We start from the raw sequence: 5,132 nt of genomic DNA, 5'->3' as shown, positions 1-5,132 counted from the left end.
AGGTTTGGAATTTACTTTGCCCAGATCTATCAGAAGAATCACTATATGTGGAAGCAATAGCCTTACAAATGTGTTTCTTAAATAATGAGATTTGAAAGATGAATTACTCCTTGATCTGTGGGCTGAAGAATGGATGCTGTATTAGCAGGCATGAAAACAACACTACTCTCCTTGTACATGTCTATCAGAGCTCTTGGGTGAATAGGTGCATTGCCAATGAGCATTAATATTTCATAAGGCATCTTTCATTTTTTTGGAGGAATATTTTTAGTTTGTTAAATAAAAACGTTTTTTAGAATGGTGCTTTTCACATTACAAAAATAAACTAAAATGAAGAAAAGGTCACTGTAAAATGATGGGAAAAGGATCTGTAGATTTGCTTTTAGTATTTCAAATAGTCAACAATGCACGCCATAAAATGAATGCAAGATCACAACAGTCTTGTATTTACTTTGTATTTGAAGAAGATAGTGAAATAAGTGGCAACATTCTATTTTCTTTTAATTGTAATTAATATTATTGATCCGATTGGCTCTTTGATGAGTTTCATCCACGAAGTTCTACAGTTGTTCTATTAGCATTCGTTTTCTAACCTTGATGCTTCTTTAATGACATTTTGTAAAAATATTAGTCTTGTTTGTAAACTGCCTTGCACATGCTTCAGTAAAGTGAAGATTCTTTCATATTTTCTTCCTGGCTTTTGGATCTCTTTCATTATTTGTGCTTTTAGTTTGGTATTGACCTCTTCATGGCTTTTGCAATGCATCACTTTCTTTCCTTTGTTGAGTGAAGATGCTGGTATGTTCTTTTCAGCACATTGTTCTTTATCTCTTGGCTCCTCATAATTTTCTAAAAATCCACCAACAGTGAGGTCATTGGTTCCTAAATGGTCATGGCCAGGAGCCTTCCTCTGTATGATTGGTTAGCCGTTCCAGTAAACTGACTGGAGAAGATGTTGAAAATTCAGTATCCATAGCATTTGGTGTAATGTCTGATGAAAGTTGGTCTGCAACATGATTTTCAACCACATCATGTACTATCGAATCCTTAGTGGTTTCTTGTCAGGAAAACCTGCTCCCGATGGTTACATGAGTTCTTTTCTATTTCCTAAATGTCTTGGCTGGTTTGAGAAATAAAGGGAAAGAGCACAAGAGAAAGAAATTTAAAGCTGGGTGTCCAGGGGAGACATCACATGTCGGCAGGATTCGTGATGTTCCCCAAACTGTAAAACCAGCAAGTTTTATTAGCAATTTTCAAAAGAGGAGGGAGTGCACAAATAGGGTGTGGATCATAGAGATCACATGCTTCACAAGGTAATAAAATATCACAAAGCAAGTGGAGGCAGGGCGAGATCACAGGACCACAGGATGGGGCAAAATTAAAATTGCTAATGAAGTTTAGGGCACACATTGTCATTGATAACATCTTATCAGGAAACAGGGTTTGAGAGCAGACAACCTGTCTGACCAAAATTTATTAGGTGGGAATTTTCCTCGTCCTAATAAGCGTGGGAGCGCCACAGGAGACTGGGGTTTATTTCATCCCTTCGGCTTCAAACATAAAAGAGGGCACAACTTGAGGGGGCCATTCATAGGCCTATCCTCAGGGTGCATTCTCTTTCTCAGGGATGTTCCTTGCTGAGAAAAAGAATTCAGCGATATTTCTCCTATTTGCTTTTGAAAGAGGAGAAATATGGCTCTGTTCCATCCGGCTCACTGGCAGCCAGAAATCTTATCTCTGATGTTCCCTGAACATTGCTGTTATCCTGATCTTTTTTCAAGATGCCCAGATTTCATATTGTTCAAACACACATGCTCTACAAACAATTTGTGCAGTTGACACAATCACAGGGTCCTGAGGCGACATTCATCCTCCTTAGCTTACGAAGATGACGAGATTAAGAGATTAAAGTAAAGACAGGCATAGGAAATCACAAGGGTATTGATTGGGGAAGTGACAAGTGTCCATGAAATCTTCACAATTTATATTCAGAGATTGCAGTAAAGACAGGCATAAGAAATTATAAAAGTATTAATTTGGGGAACTAATAAATGCCCATGAAATCTTCACAATTTATGTTCTTCTGCCATAGCTTCAGCTGGTCCCTCCGTTCGGGGTCCCTGACTTCCCGCAACAATTTCTGAAATTTTTTGAAGAGGAAGAGGTTTAATAAGATCTGGCTGTGCTTGAGTTGTAGGTACAGGTGGTCCTTTTCCCCCTACATGATTGCTTACAACAGGATTCTGCTGTCTCCCTTTTAGTAGTGGAGACATACACCAATGTCTTTTAGGGATCCCTTGCATATTTGGTTCTCCAGGTAGTTTATGTTTATTTTGAGGTCCAGCCACAAATTCATCTGCTTCATCTATCATCATATCCTTCTTATCCAGCTTAAAGGGGTTGCCAAATGTATGCAACCTTTGTGGCTGATCAGGATTAAGTTCTCTTAGTGGAGAAGGTACTTGCTTGAGGTATTTCTGGTAGTTCCCCATTTGTGCTATAGGAACACTGTGCACTGATCTTTGTCCTGTCCTTTAAGAAATCTGCAAGTGTGCTTCAAAAGATTAGATCTCATTCTTGTTAAGTGATCCAAAAGATTTCATCTTGGTATGTCATAAGCATTTCTAAATGTCTGTGGCTTCAAATCCTTATTCAGCAAAGCAACTTGGAACCCAGTGTATTCCTTCATATTAAGGTCTAGCAGTCTGTGAGGGACATCCTCTGAAATTCCCTGGAAGAGTTGTTGAAAATCTTCCCTATATGCCATTGATAAACCATGTGATCAGCTCTGGACTTTTATTCCAGTTTCCTGTACTACCTTTTTTGCCTACAGATCCAGTGACTCGATCAGATTCTATTTTGGCTTGTTGACTTAGTTTTTTGAGGTGTGAAATGACACTGTAACTAAGTCCGTATTCCATACTGTCTGCTATGAGGTTAAGTGCTCCCATAATACTAACAGCTTTCTTCAAGGGCCCGAGATAGTAAGGAGGCATTGTCTTCAAACAACTTTCAAATGACTGTCTCCACTTCAATGTTGGTTTTGCCTTACACACTTTAAACAAGTCATCTAAGAGGGGAAGAAGGACTGGATAATTGTAAGCCATCACAAATAAGTTGACACAGTTCAGTGCTGTACTGGCTTTCAGGTAACCAAAAGGATGACCAAGTTCACGATATTTTGCACTATTGCTCACATACACCTGCCAACATGTTTGAGGGGATTTCCTTTCCAGGATAAATTGAGTCAGTGGTGAAGGTTCCAACTCGTATTTGTCACAAGGAAGTTTATCAATAACCATTGGTTCACAGTCTGTACAGGAAAACTTCACTACAGGATGAGATGTATGAGGTGGTAGTGCTGGTGAATTTTGATCTGGCCAAAAAGACTCTGGAACAGGCCAATGACCTATAGGAATTCCAGTTTTAGGATTTAGTCTGACATATACGAGTTTGTGACAGCTATGCCAAGGCTGAGATCCAAAGGGCCTTGAAATATCTGGCTGCCCATCTTCTACAGGGGAAGGATCTGGTCCTGTTTTTTCAAAGTTTATTACCACCCCACTTTGTACTTTCTGCACCAAGGACTCTAGACACTGATTAAGTGTTCTTGGAGAACACACAAAATATGAATGGCTGCCTGTCATTTCACATATTGGTGTGATTGCAGAGTCATCTAAAGGCACACCTGTCAACTGTTCTGATTCTACCGACATGGTGCCAGGCAACCGCCAACACTAATGCACAGAGTCTCTGATCCCAACGAAAAGGTTCCTTGGTCAATTCACTTCCAGGCAAAGGAGAATTAAGAGGTAAATGAATCTCATCCTGGACTCCACTGGTGGTGGTCAACTTGCTACCATCAACAATTGTGATAATTATTTCTGACTTGAAGAAAAAAGGGTTTCTTCCCTGCCCATAGTTGTCTATGCCAGTTACTAATATATTTAAATTTAATAAATCAAAAGCTGTCCTTAGGATTGGCCGAGAGTCCTAAGTCCTTCAGCCTGAAGGTTTTTCAGTTCATTCATAAACGTTGCATGGTTTTCTTTCCATCCAGCCTTGATAGCATAGGGCGGCTCTTCGAAAGTGACCAGCATATACCTGTCTCCTCTGCTGGCAGGGTCGGGGCACGGAGCTGCGGTATGGGAGGAGGAACAGAGCGGGCGAGAGGGAAGCACAGAGGCGAGGTTAGGAGGCAGAGAAGGGGCGCCCAGCGGCCCCGCCGCCCCCACAGTACCGCACACGCAGCTGCCACCCCTCCACGCCGCTCCCCCCACACAGATTGCTCCCCACGTACCACCCGGGGCCGGAGCCTGGGCCCCGGCCAAGCCCATCTCGCAGCGCCCGCCCGGTGGGGGAGGGGAGGGAGGAGCATTTTTCTTATCAGCAAGTCTTAATAGTGGGCTTAAAATATTCAGTGACCTGCGCTATAGATAGATGTGCTATCTTTTAAGCTTTATTGATCCACTTATAGAACACAGGCAGAGTAGATTTAGCATAATTCTTAAGGGTTCTAGGATTTTTTGAATAGTAAACGACCATTGGCTTCAACTTAAAGTCTTCAGGAGCATTAGCCCCTAAAAAGAGAGTCAAACTGTTTTTAGAAGCTTTCAAGACAGGCATTCACTTCTCCCTACTACAGACCTAGATGAAATCTTCCAGTATAGGGCTATTTCTTCTACATTGAGAATCTGTTGTTTAGTGCATTCATCTTCATCATTTATCTTAGCTAGATCGTCTGAATAAGTTGCTGTAGCTTCTCCATCAGCATTGCTGCTTCATCTTGTGCTTTGATGTTATGGAGATGGCTTCCTTCCTTAAATTCCATCAACCAACTTCTGCTAGCTTCCAACTTTCTTCTACAGCTTCCTCACATCTATCTCTAGGCTTTCACTGAATTGAGAGTTTGCACTGGGTTAGGCTTCGTTTCAAGGAATGTTATAATTGGCTTGATCTTCTGTCGAGACCACTGAAACTTTCTGCATGTCAGCAATAAGGCTGTTTCACTTTCTTATCATTTGTGTGTTCATTGAAGTAGCACTTTAAATTTCTGCCAATAGCTTTTGATTTGTATTCACAGCTTGGCTAACTGTTTGGAGCAAGAGGCCCGGCTTACAGCCTATCTTGGC

General features: G+C 41.2%; 1 pseudogene; it reads right to left on the bottom strand.

Annotated features, from left to right (window-relative positions):
- Positions 1-223: 223 nt before the first annotated feature.
- LOC103215168 (integrator complex subunit 6-like) lies at positions 224-4,274 on the bottom strand (annotated as a pseudogene).
- Positions 4,275-5,132: the final 858 nt, after the last annotated feature.

This window comes from Chlorocebus sabaeus, chromosome 4 (assembly GCF_047675955.1).
Source record: "Chlorocebus sabaeus isolate Y175 chromosome 4, mChlSab1.0.hap1, whole genome shotgun sequence".
Lineage (NCBI taxonomy): Eukaryota > Metazoa > Chordata > Mammalia > Primates > Cercopithecidae > Chlorocebus > Chlorocebus sabaeus.
The sequence above is the reverse complement of the archived record's forward strand: the minus strand, read 5'-3'. Positions and strand labels throughout refer to the sequence as shown.